Source organism: Hyaena hyaena, unplaced genomic scaffold (assembly GCF_003009895.1).
Source record: "Hyaena hyaena isolate Hyena2069 unplaced genomic scaffold, ASM300989v1 scaffold_335, whole genome shotgun sequence".
Taxonomy (NCBI): Eukaryota; Metazoa; Chordata; class Mammalia; order Carnivora; family Hyaenidae; genus Hyaena; species Hyaena hyaena.
Window position 1 is genome coordinate 1,110,160 of NW_024080968.1, and position 18,607 is coordinate 1,128,766.

Sequence of the window (18,607 nt, forward strand, 5' to 3'; positions counted from 1 at the left end):
CAAGGTCAGAAGTGGTCCACATTCCTTCCATCTTGTTACTTCATCCTGAAAGTGCTGTCCTTTTCCTCGTGGTCCGAGATGGCTCTCGAGCACATTGCATTCCACCCAGTAAGAAGGGGGAACAGATCAGGGTTCCCGGAGTCCTTTAGGGATGCGACCCGCATGTTGAATGCATCACTTTTGATTCCATCCTCTTGACCATAACTTAGTCACTTGGTCACCACCTAACCGCAAAGGAGGCTGGGAAATTCCCTCTGGGTGGCCGCGATGCCCTGCTAAGAATCAGGAATCCTTTCATTGTATATGAAGCGGGGCAGAGAAGGCATACTGGAGACCACCTAGTAAATTCTGCCACCGCGTATCTCAGACTGTGAACGATGGTTGGCACAGCCCAGTGGATGGGACTCTATCTCTTTTCTTTTTAAGAGACAGCACAAGCAGGGGTGAGGGGCAGAGGGAGAGAGAAAGAGAATTTTAAGTAGGCTCTGCGCTGAGCACGGAGCCGAGTACAGGGCTCGATCCCACAACCCTAGGGTCATGACCTCAGTGGAAATCCAGAATCAGACGCTCCACCCACTGAGCCACCCAGGCACCCATCTATCTTTTTATATTATAAGTCTCTTCAGCTCTTTTGCCATGAGCATATATTTCTTTTGCTTTCGTAAAAAGGATTCATTGTAAGAAACGCTGTTGCTGAACGGTGCACGCGTGGTGCTTGTGTATGACGCTGTGGGGCTGGAGGGCACTGGACAAGTATTCGTTTCTCTGCTCCTTATTGCTGACTGTTTAGCGCCCACAGCGATTGCTGTACTAAAGTGCTAAGGATGCGGCAGCAAAGGACACAAAGTCCCCTCCCGGAGAAGGTGAACAAATATATATGCGGCGTGTCTTAACATAGTGATCCGAATTATAAAGACAAATACAGCAGGGTCCGGGGATAGAAGGTGGGGGCTGGGGGGGGGGGGGGGGGGCTGGAAAGACGGAGGAATGAGTTTGATAGTAAGATCAGGTGAGAACCTCTCTGAGGAGGCGACGCTTGAGAGAGAAAACACCGAAATGAAGTGAGGAAACGAGTCAGGAAGGATGTGGGGAAGAGCATTTGTGGCCGAAGGAACAGCACGTGCAAAAGCATGAAGTGGGAACCAACCTGCCGGGTCTGAGTATTAGCAAAAGGCGGAGTGTCCCTGCAGGAGAGGAGGTCAGAGCAGGACGTCCAGGGGGTGCACTGGGAGGCATCCCAAGGTCCCATAAGGCATGCAGCCTCGGATTAGGTGTTGTAGGCATTGCTCTGAGCCATTATGGCCAAAAGATGTTATCCTGATTATTGGCAATTATTTCCAAAATGTGGGATAATAGCCCATGGAGACAGTGTAATGAGCGGAACAAGATTTATGCCTTGTGGCTGTCATTAGCTGTGGGACCTGAGGCCATTTATTTAACTTGTTGACCCCATCCTCACATGTAAGGGTGGAGACCAAGTTCCCTCGGTTTCCTCTTCTGTTCTGAGAGCTTCACAAGTAGCAAGCCGTTCATCCTCAGAACACCCTCAGCTGTAGGGACCATTTATACCCCCATTTGACAGGCGAGAAAATTGTGGCAGGGACGCCAAGCAGAATCCCATACCACCAGCAGAGCCGGGATTTGAACCCAAGCACCTGGACACCCATGGGGGGGCGGGGGGCTGCTGCTTTGTCACTTTGCTGTTCCGGGTTCCCGCTGGCTTCGCCCACCTCATGGGCTGCTTGGGGGAGTGCAGTGAAGAAAGATTTGTGACGGCAGTTTGCAAGAACATAGATGCTAAATAAAAGTATTAGTATTATTACTATGTTCTTCTTTGTTTTCTTTAAAAAATGTTTTTAAACATTTCTAAATCTCTAATGAAATCATTGATTCTTATTAGGTGAAACCATTAGATCAAAGGTTTATGGGGACCTTTGTGATGACAGAGGCCAGCCTGCTGACCTCTATTAGTGTTAGTAGGAAGGAGACCCTGGCCATGCCCTTCCGATGTGATGCAGCAGAGAGAATTGAGCACCACTGTCAGGCATTACTGCTCCCCCATTAATGTGAACCTAATCCCGTGTTAGAATCTGTGGAAAATGCGGTCGAAAGGGAAATAAGCTAACAGCACCACGAAGAAGCAAACAGAAAAATCCAGAACATGAGATACTGTACAAGACAGCTAACCTAGTTTCTTCAACATGTCAGGGGTAGTCTGGGGGCTATTCTAGATTAAATACATGTAACAGACATCATAAACACACACACGATGTATGGACTTTGTTTAGATCTTGAATCTTGTGGGATTTTTTTATAATTGAAACATAGTTGACAGAATATTAGGTTAGTTTTCAGGTGTGCAGCATCCAGATTCAGAAGTTACATACTTTACGAAAGGTTCGAAACGGCCATGCTGAGTGAAGGGACCATCTGTCACCACACAGGGTTGTCACAGTATTATTGACTCTGTCCCCCATGCTGTACTTCTCATCCCCATGACTTATTTATGTTATAACTGAAGTTTATACTTGGAATCAATCCCCTTTAGCTATTTCACCTATCTCCCCACCCTAGATCACAAATCCTATGAACCAGCCTTAAAAGGGCATTTGGAGACCGTTGGGAAGATGGGGTACAGACTGTGGGAGGAGGGCACAAAGAATTATTGTGCATTTTGTTACCCATGATAAGAGAGCATGTCCAAATGTTTTAATGAAGAGAGAAGAGGCTTCAAGTCAAATTTGCCTTAACGACGTCACCGGAGAGAAAAATAAACAAATCCAGAAGCTTCTAGAAGAGACGCGTGCAGTAAAATCTTGAAAACTGTTGAATTCAATAGGTGCTCAGTGATTTACTTTACTATTCTGTCTGCCTTTACATATGTTTGGGATTTTTCATTTAAAAAAAAACAACCTTCTCACCCTCACCGTGAAACCATCTTACCAAAAAAGGAGAAGAGAAGCCTCGCTGTAGGACATTGCACAAAACTGAGCCAATCTCAAAACAAGAAGAAGAACATTTAAAAAAACGTATACATCAGTGCACAGCCCATTCAACTGCACGGTAACGATGTAATTAGAGTTCAGCCATTAGGAAAGGTTAATGTCTGCTGCTGTCCGTGGCAGATGGTAGGAGGGCAGAACATTTAGAGTCAGACTTCACAGCTTTACGTCTATCGCTGCCTCTAGCAGTGGATTTCAGGCAAGTGACTTCCCTTTCCTGTTCTTGCTCTTCTCCACGAAATGGGATCTTTGTCCAGCTCATCTCACGAGGGTTATGGGGGAAATTGAGGGAGCTCAAACATGGAAAGCACTCAGAACAGTGCCTGGCTTCTAGATAGCCTGCGAACTGTTACTATTTTTCAGCTTCATGGGGGCACAAATAAGGATTGGCGTGAAATGAAGATATTCTAACATTCAGTTTTTAGTATTCAGGGTCTCTTATCCTTTCTCCAGTGTTTTTCTCCCACCCATCCCCTTTCACTCAAATGAACTTTTTTTTAATGTTTATTTTTGAGAGAGAAAGAGAGAGAGAGTGAGCAGGGGAGGGGCAGAGAGAGGGAGACACGGAATCAGAAGCAGGCTCCAGGCTCCGAGCTGTCAGCGCAGAGCCTGATGCCGGGCTCAAACCCACGAACCGCGAGATCGTGACCCGAGCTGAAGTCAGTCGCTTAACCGAATGAGCCACGCGTGCGCCCCATCCCCTTCACTCAGATTTAAATGCTCTGCTCTGTAGCCTCAGGTCAAGTCTCTCTATGGTCTAAAAAAGGTCTAGGTCAATGCAGTATTCTGTGACTGGGTCAACAGAAGGAGAGAACAGTGATGTGGTGTCTAATAGGGTAAGGCCTGTATGCACAAAGCAAAATGTCTTTGCAGCCGACAGAATTCTGCCCCTCGCCTGCTGCCTGGCTCTTGATGGGGGGCCCTAAGGCTCCCTGTGGCCTCAGGTACCTGACACTCTGCAGCCATCACTGGCAAGGGCAGGCCTTCCTTACAGTGAGAGTCCTGGTATTTGACTTTGTGCCTTGTTCTGTTGGTTGTGGGTTGGGGCTTTTTTTTTTTTTTTTTTTTTTATGGCTCCGCATGAGAAATATTCTATAAAGTTTTGCATTTTGCTCCAGGGCTTTGCTGAGCCCAACCCCAAGTCTGCAGAACGTGTGTGGTCCTGTCTCAGTCTGTCACCGCACATTGGGTGCTTTTTTGAAGGTTGTCCCTTGTAGGCCTCGTAAATATTGGAAACTGCGTTATAAAATGCAGTCATCTGAACTTGAGTCATGTTGACCCACAAACGAACAAAAAAGCCAATCTCAAGGAGTCGTACAATGTACGCTTCCATTTGTAACATCTCAAAATGACATTTCAGAGCTGGAAAATGGGTTAGTGATTGTCAGCGGCAGGTGGGGGGGAGGGGGGTCCAGGAGGTGAGGGCGGGCATGCCTGCAAAGGCACAAGTTGAGATCTTTGTGGTGATGGAATAGTCCACTGTCTCAACTGCTATGACAGTGACATGCATCTACACGTGTGGTAAAGTGACACCAAGGTACACACACACAGACACACACACACACTCACCATCGATGTCAATTTCCTATATTTGATATTGTACTATAGTTATGTAAGATGTAATCACTTGGGGGCAAATTGAGTGAAGGGTACCCAGAACCTCTCTGTACTGTTTTTGGCAACTTCTTGTAAATCTATAATGATCTCAAAATAAAAAGCTAAAAAAAAATCCCAGGGATAGAAAAACTGGATTACCAAAACAATGGCCCCTTGTTTTCGCAGGCCGTGGGGAATGAGGAAGCGTAGTAAAACTATCCCATCAACCATTTTTATTCTGCACCACGTTCAAAAGACTGAGACTTGATGGAGCATGAGTGTGAGAGCATTTCCCGGGACTAAGATTCCAGACCCGGGCCAGTTTTCCTCTCTGACACACGGGCCCCTAGAACTTCATCTGCTTGGCTGAATGAAGGTGCTGTGGGGGCAAGTTTGTGAAATTGCTGCTGTCTTTCCAAGAGAGTTTTGAGTCCAAAGCTTTTATTTTTTTTAAATTTTTTAAATATTTTTATTTATTTCTAGGAGAGAGAGAGACAGCGTGAGCAGGGGAGGGTCAGAGAGAGAGGGAGACACAGACTCTGAAATAGGCTCCAGGCTCTGAGCTGGCAGTCAGCACAGAGCCCGACACGGGGCTCAAACCCATGAACCGCGAGATCATGACCTAAGCGAAAGTCGGACGCTTAACCGACTAAGCCACCCAGGTGCCCCGAGTCAAAAGCTTTTAGATGAGGGAATAGAAACAGCACAAGGCGTGAAGAAGAGACAAGGCCACTGGGAATGTGAATTGGATCAGCCACTCCGAGGGGCGATTTGCAGGTGTCCTTTACAGTTTTAAAGGTAGACCTGGCAATCTGACTCTGGGGTATCACTCCCAGAGAACTACAGGCATGTGTCCCCTAGAAGGCGTGCCAGGCAGCATGGCATTTAGTTACAATAACAAAACTCAGAACATTGGGGGACTGGCCAGAATAACTGCAGTGTAGACAAAGCTGGGAATCCTATGCAGCAGTAGAGAATAGGTTAGATCTCTGTGTGTGACACTGAATGGACATCAAGCTATTTTATTTTTAGAGTAAAGTGAGTCCCAGAACAGGATGCACAGATCCATGGCACTGATAAAACAATACTGTGTATTTTTAAGGATGTACACAGTGGGCATGGGTGTCCGTGTGTGTTGATGACTAGAAAAAGGACCACAGAGCCATTGCTGCTGGTAGTAATAGTGGCTACCGCCGGTGGGATCTCACGGCCAATGGCAATTTTAATTTTGTCTGAAATTTTAAGATGTATTTGCTAATGTTTTGGAGATTATTATCTGGATAGTTAAATTTTTATCTTAAGAAAGGAAAGGTAATACAGTTACTTTCTCAGCAGGAGACACATCTACGGAACTGTGCTGTCTATGGTCGGCCATCTGGGGCTGCCCACTGTTGAGTTCCACCTCTAGATGGGATGCAAATCCCACTCTGGAATGCCGACTCTGAGAGAGCAGGGGACGCATCTGATCCAACACTGGACCCCCAATGCCTAGAGCAGTTCCTGGCCTTCCAAAATCAATCAATCAATCAATAAAGGGAAGTCAATGACCAATGAGAAGCCACCTTTGTTTTGTGATATGCGATATAAATAGTTGTTGAGTCTGAATGATTGGCAGCCTGGCTCCCTGAAAGAATTAGTGAGTGAATTTACCACCCACAGTGCCCTACTTCGTCTGCCTCTCTCTCTCTGTAGCCTCTGCAAGGAGACTAACTGTCTCTTGTTTGTCCGGGGGGGGACGGTTCCCCAGGTGTCCTCACCCTTGACCCCACAACTTTTAAGTGACACCTTCCCCACTGGGAGGGAGACAGGCTGGGGAATGGAGACGCGGACAGGAGGAGGGGCTTGTCACCCCACCAGGGTGGCACATGGGGTCCTCCCCCACGGATGTTGACATTGGCCACAGTGACAGCAGCCCCCAGATTTCACTGACTAAACCTACAGTTCACTCCCGTTCGACCTTTCGCACTGAATACTGAGGATGCCATGCGTGTGTGCCAGAACGGGGGCCACAGTCTTCCAAGGCTGCTTCTAAGGTAGTTTGTGACCCGCACTGCCACCGGCTCAGGGCAGATGGGACCCAAGGCTCATGTCCAGTGGGAAAGAGCATCTCGTCTCCAGCAGTCCATCCTGGGCCTCTCATTGGCCCCGGCGGCTCACGTGACCAACATCCCTGAGCCAATCACTGGGGACTGAGGGGTAGGAGTTGCTAATTGTCAGACTCGAGGCCTATTGGTAGGGGCATCCGCACCCAAGCCCCATGGAGAGTTGGGGAGAGGCAGGCCCTTCCCCCGAAGAGAGAAAACACTATTGCCACACGACCCACCGAGTCAAAACGCCAGGACCCCCCTGCGCCCGCCCTTTCCCAGCTCCTCTTCCGGGCCGTGGCTCTGGACACTTCTACCTTCTCCTCCTGCTTTTGAATCTCAAAGCGGGACCATCAGAACCTTGTTGCAGTGTATACGTGTATCAGATCAACTCACTGTATACCCAAAACTTACACAATATGTTAGTTGTAGTTCAGTGAAGCCGGGGCCGGCGGGGGGACCTGAGGGGGAAGGCAAGCAGCACTGCCAAGGGCATGACAGCCGGGCAAAGCTTCATAGCAGAGTAAGTGTAGTTCCCAAACACCTTGTGTCGTTGGGATGGGAGCTTTTGGGCCACTTCTCCCTTCTGGGATGGACTGGGGGGGGGGGCGCAGTAACATCCCACTTCTGTGTACTTCTGACCACGTCCTGCTGTGTATAGGCCTAACGCTGGAAAGAAGAGTAAACCCAGGGTCTCAAATTCAGTGCCGAGAGGGGCCCGGCAGGTAATGTAAATGAGTGCAGCGTCTAGGGTGGTGGCAGTGGCAGTGACTGGAGGCGTTTGGCACAAATAGCAGACACTCAGTTAATACTGGTTGGATGAACACATCTATTCATACAGCAGCTCATTCACAATACAAAAAATGTTTATTGAACAGCTGTCAAAGGCCGGGAACTGCAGGAGATTTGGAGAATGTAATGGTGGATAAAATAGGCAAAATCCTTGCCGTCAGGGAATACACAGTCTGGTAAGGAAGACAGATGGAAACTGAGTACCATCCAAGCACCCCCCCTCCCAAATTGTATGACAGATGTGTAGGGAGGGACACAGGCCTGTGGAGGCTGCCATGGGGGCTGGGTCTTCCTGATGGAGCCTCTGGAGATCATGGTGGCTGAGACCTCTGAAGGGCGAGCAGGAGGGAACAGTGTTCCAGGCAGAGAGAACAGCATGTGCAAAGGCCTCGTGACAAGAGAGAGCATGGAGGGAGAGGAAGGCCGGTGTGCTGGAAGGAGACCTCCCTCCCTCACAGGGAAGCCAGAGCAAAGCTGTATTCAGAAATCGGCCACATTCTAGAATAATCGGAAGTTGTGAGCAAGGATGCGATTGGGAGGCAGGTTCAGACTGTTGTTGTCAGAAGCCCCTGAGGCCGCTGCCCAGAGAACAAACTGGAAGAAGGCCAGGGTGGCCGTCCAGGGACTAGATGGTGCTGGCTTGGGCCAGGCGATGCCTGTGGAGGTGGAGGGCAGTCAGTGCGTTCCGTGGATGTTTCCAGGGTGAACCTAACAAAACCTAGTGATGGAGTGGATGTGAGGGCGGCAGGAGAGCGAGGAGTGGGGACAGTCCTGTGCTTCTGGTGTGAGCAGCACCCCCCCACCCCACCCCCCCACACCCCACCCCACCCCCCCCACACCCCACCCCACCCCCGCAGATGGGGGAGGCTGGGGCAGAGCCGAGGTTGCGATTAGCAGATGGATTCTGAATGAAATCAAATGGTGCTGAAGGCAGCCAGAAACAGCCAGGTTTGGGCCACAGCTGTCATCTGTCCAGAAGCCTGTGATTGCTGTCGGCAGGTTTGGATTTCTAAGCCCTTGAAAGATGCCGGGAATTGGCCCTCTCTGAAGTCGCCCTGGCCGCCTGGCCATCTGTCCTCTGCAGCCAGCAGGCAGGTCCGCTGTTCTCAGCCAAGGTAGCCGGGCGCTCAGGGGGTGTGGAAAGGTGAGCCACCCACCCGCCTGGGACCCTCCATCTGCTTTTGATCCTTTACAGCCTTTGAAGTCGCCGCTACCCCCCACCCTCCAGCTGTCATCTCTTGGGCTCTTCCAGCACCCCCGTGCTCCCCCAGTGCTTCTCTGTCCCCAGGGACAGGGGTGGTGACAAGGGTAACAAATGGCGCAAGCGGCTGGCAGCATTAGGCCGAAGAGAAGGCCAGAGGGCGGGGGCTTTGAATGCCTCTTTCTTCCTCCTCCTCGTGGCCCAGCTCCGAAGCAGCAGGGGTATCAGGGTTTTGCAACAGCGAACAGGAGAGGGGATTTTTTTTTTTCTTAAATGAATCCCATGACTTTGCTTCCTTTTCCTGCCTTCATGAAAGAGAAGCTAAGTCTTTCTCCTCCCCCAGACTGTGTTAAGACTGTCTGATTTCTCCCTTCCCTCCCCTGCAAGGAGAATAAGCTGGTCTCCTATTTCAGATAATTGTGAGCAAGGGAGAAGGGGGAGAATGTGAGGGAAGCCTCGAGAATTCAACTCTGCCCATCAGACTACAATAGGAACCAATGGTTTCTAGATGATCCTCCTGACAGTTCCGAGGATCTACCTGCAATGAAGCTAATTGTGTCCATTGTCTGGGTGAATGCCTTCTCGAACTTAATCTGCACAGAACCTGCCAGGGAAGGTGCCATTATTTTCTCCATCCTTATGGACGAGGCCCGGAGACGTTAATTAACTTGCCCAGGGTCACACAACTGATGGGACACAGAGCTGGAATTTGAACCCATGTAGCAAACGACAGAACCAGAGCTCTGACCAGGTGACTCTCTGGATATTGGAGCTGGATAGGCCTTGGGCTCAATTTTTGACCCAGTTTTACTTGCAGTTTTAGTGTCCCTAATGAACATGGACACAGAAATCCTCAACAAAATATTAACAAACCAGATTCAGGAATACGTTAAAAGTATCACAGTCAAGTAGCATTTAATCTAGGGATGCAAGTGTGGTTCAGTGTTCACAAACCAATCAATGTGATACATCACACTAACAAAAGGAAGGATAAAAACTGTATAATCATCTCAGTAGATGCAGAAGAAAAGCACTTGGCAAAATTCAACATCTGCTCATCATAAAAAGTCTCCACAAAGTAGGTTTAGAGGCAACATACCTCAACATAGTAAAGGCCACAGCTTTTCTTGGAAAACCCATAGCTAACATCATGTTCAATGGTGAAAAGCTGAAAGCTTTTCTTCTAAGATCAGGAACAAGACAGGAATGTCCACTATCACCACTTTGATTCAACTTTGTACTGGAAATCCTAGCCATAGTAATCAGACATGAAAAAGAAACAAAGAACATCTGAATTGGAAGAAAGAAGTAAAACATTCACTTTTGCAGATGACATGACAGTGTACATGAAGAAAACCATGAAGAATCCACCAAAAAACTGTTAGAACTCGTAAATGAATTCAGTAAGGTTGCAGGATACAAAATTAATATGCAGAAGCCTGCCGTGTTTCTATACATTAATAACAAAGTAGCAGAAAGAAAGCTTTTAAGAACAGTCCCATTTACAATTGCACCAAAGGAATAAAATGCCCACGAATAAATTTAACAAAGGAGGTGAAAGACCTCTACTCTGAAAAGTATAAGACATTGATGAAAGAAATTGAAGATGACACAAATACCATACTCATGGACTGGAAGAATTAATATTGTTAAAATATTCATATTACCCAGAGCAGTCCTCAGATTCCATTGGATATCACCTGACACCAGTCAGAGTGACTAGAATCAAAAAGACCAGAAGTAACAAGTGTTGACAAGGACACAGAGATAAGGAAATCCTCATGTCCTATTGGTGGGAATGTAAACTGTGGAAAACAGTATGGGAGGTTCTTCAAATATTAAATAGTAATAATGTGTGATCCGTTAATTGCACTCGTGGATGTTTACCCAAAGAAAATGAAAATACTAATTTGAAAAGATACATGCACCACTATGTTTTTTGCAGCGTTTTTAACAACAGCCAGTATATGGAAGCAATCCAAGTATCCATCAATAGATGAATGGATAAAGAAGTTGTGAAATGTATACACAGTGGGGTATTACTCAGCCGGGAAAAAGAATGAAATATTGCCATTCTTGCCATGGATGGACCTAGAGGGTATTATGTTAAGTGAAATAACTTGGACAGAGAAAGACAAATAACATGTCTCATATACATAAAATCTAAAAAACAAAACAAAACAAACATCTTAAATACAAAGAACAAATGTGGCTGCCCGAGGGGAGGCGGCGGGGGGGGGGGGGGGGGGGGGGGGGGGGGGAGGATGGACAAAATAGGTAAAGGAGATTGAGAGGTACGAACTTGCAGTTATACATGAAATAAGTCATGGAGATGAAAAGTAAAGAATAGGAAATATAGTCCACGATGGTGACTACATTCATCCTCATGAGCACTGAGTAGTACATAGAATTGTCAAATCACTGTGCTGTGCATCTGAAACGAATATGGCTTTGTCTGTCAACTGTACTTCAGTAATTAATTAATTAAAATAAAATACACAGACCTCAGAGCCAGGCCACCCGGTTGTGAATCCTGGTTCTGCCACTAACTAGCAAGTCACTCTCTGAACCTTCATCTCTACCCACCTCATAGGAGTAAATGAGGCAATACAGGCCAAGATCTCTTGGCCCCAGACTAAGTGCTTTTCAAGTGTTGATTATCTTTATTTCTGTTACCTGGAAAATGAGCATTATAATGAGGACCAGGTCAAGAGCCTCAGGGGCCTCAAAATACCTAAAAGACGTCAGCCTCCCACCTCTTGTCCCCATGTAATTCTTTTTTTTTTTAATGTGTATTTATTTTGAGAGGGAGAGAGCAAGCAGGGGAGAGGCAGAGAGAGAGGGAGACACAGAATCTGAAGCAGGCTCCAGGCTCTGAGCTAGCTGTCAGCACAGAGCCCGACACGGGGGCTCGAACCCACGAACCGTGAGATCATGACCTGAGCCAAAGTCAGACACTCAACTGACTGAGCCACCCAGGCAATGCTGTCCCCATGTAATTCAATAATAAAAGAATATGACCCATAAAACCTAAATCCAGAATTCATCACGTGCTGAAATCTGAAAAGCTTCTTCTCAGATCCTAATGGCAGAACGGGGTAAGTTTCACCAAACAGGAATGATCTGTGTTTCCTTGGTGTTCATGCTGTGCTCAGACCTACATCTATGTTCAGTTATCCTGTTGGGAAATAGGGGGTGGACAGTTCTGTCTCCCAGGATGGTTGAGAGAATTCAAGGAGGTAATGGAAAAGTGATGGGGAAAATTGCCTGCCATGGAATGGGGACTTGGGAAATGGGAGCTAGGATTAGAATTTTTGGAAGGGTTTTTTTCAGTGTACTGTTAGGACTGCTATACTTGTGTACTTAATCATTTGCTTCTGTAAGAGAGCAGTACCCATGAGCTCTAGCTGGCAGCGGAAAGAGTAATTGTCCAGTTCCTAAGTCGGAGTTCTGTTTTCTTTGTGAGGACTGGTATTTCTATTACTTTGGCTTTGTTAGTGATATTTACTTATTTTCCTCCAAAGGAGGATGCGTTTGAATTGCTATAGGTATGCTTGAAGTTTAGATCTTGAATTACTTAACAAAGACCTAGACTACTCTATTCCTTTTTGGGAGTCAATACCATGGAAATTAGTTTTGGGAAAGGCAAACTTCCTAATTGTTATATCTTCATTCTTTTATCATTACAGTATGTTCTGCTAAATCTATAGTAATGGTTTTTATTTTCAAGTCTATTCGGAACTATGTCAGCTTTTTTTTTGTCTGGTGTTTGCAGCGTTTGAATTTTTACAATTCTTTGCTCTGAGTCTTTGTGTGTTTTTATATTTAAAAAGGGTGTCTTGTACTAAGACTGTAGTTCATTTTTTTAATGTTTATTTATTTATTTTGAGAGAGAGAGAGGGAGAGCCCATGCATGCATGTGCACACAAGCAGGGGTGGGGCAGAGAGAGAGGGAGAGAGAGAATCCCAGCACAGAACCTGACACCAGGCTTGATCCCGTGAACCATGAGATCATAAGCTGAGCTAAAATCAAGAGTTGGGTGTTTAACCAGCTGAGCCACCCAGGTGCCCCAAAGCCTGTTTTATAATCCAGTCTTGTAATATTGTCTATTAGTGGGAGTATTTATTCTGTAAGTTAGATGAACATTGAATGTTTAATTATTAATGAATTGGAATTTAAATCTCTTTTTTTTATTCTATCTCTTCTTTGTTTTTTTCCTCTACTTTCTTGCTTTCTTTTGGATTAAGTATCTTTATTACTGCATTTTCTCCTCTATTAGCTTGTTAGCATACATTTTTTATTATTATTCTAAGTAGTTACCCTAAAGATTGTAATATGCATCCTTTATACATTTTAAAGTTTACTATAAATTAGTACTTGCACCACTTGTAGAAAAAATGCAGTGTCCTTAGAACGTATAAACTTATCCACCTCCAACTTGCATATTTATCCTTTAATGATGTTCTCCGTCCTTTGCTGAATTTTCATGCTTCCAGAGCATTCCTTTGTGGTGCAAATCTCTTAGTGGCAAATAATAGAATTTTTGGTTTGTGTCATTTTTGAAGGCTTTCTTGCTGGCATAGAATTCTGCATTAGCAGACGGACCTCCATTGTGTTTCAGTTTCCATCCTACTTGCAAAGAAGTCTTACAATTCCTTCTTTAAAGAGAATTTGTCCTTTATTCACTCTCTGTCTGCTTTTAAGAAAACAAAATCTCACATGTGTACAGTTTGACTATGATATTCCCTGGAGTGTTTCCCTCTGTATTTATTTTACTTCTGATTTGCAGAACTTCTTGATTGCAATGGCTTGATGTCTTTATCAGTCTTGGAAGAGTTTCTGTCAGTTTCTTGTTAAATATTGTTTCTGATTCATTCCCTCTCTTCTATCCTTCTGTGGCCCCTGTTACATGTATGTTAGGCCTTTTCTCCATGTCCCTTGTTTCTTTTATGCTTTTTAAAAATCTATTTTCCTTTCCAGCCCTCTTTCTGAGATTTATCTACCGACTTACTTTCCAGTTCATTAATCTTTTCTTTTGCTACATCAAATCTGTTGTTCAAATGCTCTGTTGAGCTCTGACTTTCAATTATTGTATTTTCCAATTTTCCAATTTTCATTTGGAGTTTAAAAACATCCTATATCTCTAGTAGCATTCTTCATTTAAATCTTTTTTCTTGATCATAATATCAAGGTAGCCTAGGAGTCCGTGTTTGACAGCTCCAGTATCTGAACTTATTGTGGGTTTGGTTTTCGTCTTGGTTTTTGATCATTTGGTCTTATCTCCTTGGGTGCCTGATAACTTTTATTAAGTGCTAAACATTACACGTGAAAAACTGAGGAGACACAGGAAGGTGAGACCTTCCCCAAAAGAAAAGTTACTTTTCTTCTGCCAGCCGATGATCCTAGAGGTGAATCACTTGGGTCCCATAAAGGATTATTGGATGGCTTAAGTCAGCATCTGTTTGGTTTGCCCATGCTCTGAGGGAATAACCCTTCAGGGGTCTCAGTAAAAACCTGGTGTATTTACCAAGGATTCTCATCCTTGATGGGCCATGAACTCTGATTTTACCTCCCTAGTGCTGGGAGATTTCCAGAAGCTTTGCTTCATTTCCTGTCTTCTTAGCTACCCGCCCCTCCCTATGCTTGGCTTCTCTGACACGCCACCCGGCTTAGTTAGGTATCAGCAAATTCCTCAAAGGTTATAATTATCAGCAATGTCAGGCTCACTTCTCTCTGATTCTCATAGCTCTTCGGTGCCAGCTGCCTTCGTAGCCTTGAAGTCTAGTTTTTGTCTCCCCAGCCCAATGAGATGGGAAAAGCTGTTCTTCTTTTTTCTTCTGTGCTTATAAATTAGCAGATGTTTTGAGGGGTAAAGTGGTAGAAGTCAGACTTCATTCATTCCATGTCTCACCTCTCTGAATCTTGGACCCTCAAGGCCTCCGTTGGTTGCCCTCTGGTACCTTATGAGGATGGTGTTTTGTAGCTTTTACTTTGTATTGTGATCGGGAGATTGAGCCAAAAATGCAAACTAGCCTATCATAGCTGGGAGGTGAACTCGGTTGGAGAGTTTACTACATATTGGGAAAAATGGCTTATTTTTATTTTCTCCAATATTGGAGAAGAATACAACTCTAAACCATATTAGGAGGAGGAGGAATTAAAGATTTAAGCATCTTTTAAAATTCAAAGTGAGTGCAGAAATGCAGCTAAATTAAAATGTAGACACATTTTCATATCCTAGGGTTAGGGAAATAATCTTTACACCTACAAGAAAAGAAATTATTGAGCAAATATATACATTTTTTGTTCTACAAGACACCATATAAAAAGAAAACAGACAAATGAAAAGTTAAGAAATTTACAGCATCAAACACCAGCAGTGAGCTAATACCTAGACCCTACGGGGCACTCCAGAAAATCAGCAAGAAAAGATAAAAAGAAAACCCAATAAGGGCGCCTGGGTGGCTCAGTTGGTTTAGCATCCGACTCTTGATCTTGGCTCAGGTCATGATCTTACAGTTTGTGGGTTCGAACCCCCCATCAGGCTCTGCACTGGTAGTATGGAGCCTGCTTGGGATTCTTTCTCTCTGTCCTCTCTTGCTCATGCTCTGTCTCTCTCTCAAAATAAGTAAATAAGCTTTTTTAAAAAAAGAAAAAAAAGAAAGCCCAGTAGAAAAGTGAGCAAGGATAAAACATATGAGTAAACAGTTCCCAGAAACTCACATGTCCCACAGTTATGTGACTTTGTGCTCAGATGCGCTAGTAAACATAGAAATACAAATTCAAACAACTGTGCTACCACTTTCCACCCATTAGTTTGACAAAAATTAGAAAGTTGGGCAACGCTACATGTTAGCAAGAATTTATGAAACTAGAACACTGAGGCCCTTCTGGTGGGAATCTAGTTTAGCACAGGAATTATGAAGAACAGTTTGCTAGTACTTGTTCAAGTTCTGTTGACAGACACCCAGTGACAGATATCCTTGAATATATACATATACATTTAAGAATGTGTGTGTGTGTGTGTGTGTGTGTGTGTGTAAATAAAGAGAGATACACGTTTTAGGTATATATTTTTTAAATTTTTTTATTTAAGTAATCTCTACACCCAGCATGGGGTTCAAACTCACAACCCCAAGGTCAGGAGTCACACGCTCCTCCGACTGAGACGGAGGCATCCTTGGGTATATACAATATGTAATATTATATATTAATATATAAAAAAATTTATATATTAAATTTTTTTAAGAAGATGTTCATTGCAGCGTTATTTGTAGGTAGCGGAGAGATGAACATTCCTAGATGTTTATCACTAGGGCAGTTCATAAATAGAGTGAAAACACAGCATGGAATTTCAACTAAAAGCTAGATGACTATTCAGCAATGTGTACCCATTATAAAATCATAGGGCAGACTGGAGAGGAAAAGGCTGATAAACAAGAAGAGATCTTACGCATAGCACTATCCATGTAATTTAAAGCACAAGTCACACATAAAACAATACAGCATCATTTATAAGGAGACATATTTAATATTTAATCCATTAGACTCATTGTCTAAGGATTGGGGTGGGAAAATGAGACTAAATGGGAAATTTTTTAAAATTTTGTTTTGAAGGGGGCACCTGGGTGGCTCAGTCATTTGAGCGACCTGCTCTTTCTTTTGGCTCAAGTCATGATCTCACAGTTTTGTGAATTAGTGCCCAGTGTCGGGCTCTGTGCTGACGATGTGGAGCCTGCTTGGGATTCTCTCTCTTCTCCCTCCCTCTTTACCCCTCCCAGACTCACCCTGTCTCTGTCTTTCTCTAAATAAACAAATAAACTTAAATAAACTTAAATAAAATAAAATAAAATAATAAAATAAAAATTTGTTTAAATAAACTAATCACTCAGTTATAGATTCCCTCTCTCTCTTTCCTTCCAAGTCCCTCACTCCCTTCCATCTTTTTTCCCCCCTCCCATCCTCCTGCAGATGTTAGAAGGATCCTGTGACAGGTGCTGGGGGTGGGGGGGGGGGGAAATAAAGGTGATTTCCACGTTGGCTTGATCGCGTTAGGCAGAAGTCCAAGGTGAACACACCAAACGCTCTCCTAGCAGTTAGAACTCCCAGGCACACTCCTGCTCCGAGCTCCCGAGGAATGACGGCAGCACTTAGCAAGATAAATAAGCTCCGTGACTGAGGCCAGAAGGCACAGTGCTGTTTCTTTCCCGTCAGGCAAATGTTTATCAGCGAACATAAAGATATAAACTCCAGAAGCTTGTGTGTGTGGAATCCTCTCATCAGATTAAAAAGTGTGTATAAAGTACTTCCTATGTGCAAGTCCTGGGATAAGTGATTTCTTTGTTCGTTTTTTTTACAGTAAGTGTTTCAGGCACGTGAAGGGGTATAGTAAGTAGCCACATAGCAGGGGTACGCCCACCCCCTGCTTACAAGCCAAGGCCGGGGGTGGCCAACCTTTGCTGCTGGTTCTGAAATCTTCTCAGCTTTGTGGGTCTCCATCACACCTGCTGTCCTCAGAAGGTGCGACGTGGAAATAGCCGTGGAGCAGAGCGTCCGCCAACCAGCAGGGCTGAGCTCCAAGAAGACTTTACTTATGGACACTGTGACCTTCACAGGTCATGAAATGTTATCCTGCTTTTGATTTGTTTTCAAACCATTTGAAAATGTGAAAGCCATTCTTAGCCCCTGGCCCCATGAAAAGACAGGCTGGATTTGGATGGGCAATAATTTGTGTCAAGCCCTGAACCAAAATGTTGCAGACTCACAGGAGGCCCTCAGGGTACCACGTGGTCCCAAGTGGCATCCTGTACCATCCCCGGAGTTAGCCATTCTCGGAAATGTTTTTCATCCCATACGTACTGTTATCTGTGTATCGCGTGTGTGTGTATCCCTAAACAATATTTAGTAGTGATTTGTATTTTTTAAATTTTTTAATGTTTATTTATTTTTGAGAGAGAGAGATAGAATGTGATTGGGAGAGGGCAGAGAAAGAGAGAGGGAGACGCAGAATCCAAAGCAGGCTCCAGGCTCTGAGCTGTCAGCACAGAATCCGATGTGGGGCTTAACCTCACAGACCGAGAGATCATGACCTGAGCCGAAGTCGGACGTTTAACCGACTGAGCCACTCAGGAGCCCCTAGTATTGATTTGTATATTTTGCACTTCATGGAAATATCATATTTTGGGTACTCTTCTGCCACTTTGTTCAGTACTTTGTCAGTCTCTCTGTCGTGCTGTTTATGGAGTCGCGGGTCTGTCTTTGCTCTGCTGTATCACACTCCACCGCTGGAGCACACTGCCTCTATCATTCTTCGTCCTCTGGGACTGGGGGATACTTAGATTGGTGCCTACTAAGGTGTTTCCTTACAGGTAACCATCTCTTTTCATCCTCTCCATGACCTCTTCGGGGCGGTACTTGGATAATCCCATTGTCCAGATAAGAAAGCTTTTGACTAGAGCAGTTTGGTAACTTTCTCAAGGTCGTGAATGAGGACGAAACTGAAATTTGAGTCCATGACCTTTTCACGATGGAATCTGGGTTTATAACCCCTTTTCCACCAGTCAGTATGTTGCGTTTTATGAAAGTAATGATAGCAGTTCTCCCCAACAATGATCTTGAGATACTGATGTGCTATCAACACACTCAGCCTTTCTCTTCCGACATCTTGAATCGGTGCCACACACTATGGGTTGTAGTTGAGCCCTTTGAAAACAGCCACATAGAGGATTGTGTACATGAACTGGAAACCTCATTTCCTAACCCCAGTGGGTAGGAATTTAGGAGGAATAAGAACAGACATGGTACAAATACTGAATGGTTTTCAATTAAAAAAAAAATGAGAAAGAGAGGGTTGGAAAGAAAGACCCAGAAGATTTGTCCCATGCTTTCCCTGCCCCCCATAACCTTTTATCAAAGTCGTGAGTAATTCAGG

The 18,607-nt window shown here is 44.8% G+C and overlaps 1 protein-coding gene across 2 annotated transcripts in view; it reads left to right on the forward strand.

Annotated features, from left to right (window-relative positions):
- The window catches only part of EYA2 (EYA transcriptional coactivator and phosphatase 2), a 268,108-nt gene that overhangs the window by 64,102 nt on the left and 185,399 nt on the right, over positions 1 to 18,607 (forward strand). The gene's annotated exons all lie outside the window — the stretch shown is intronic.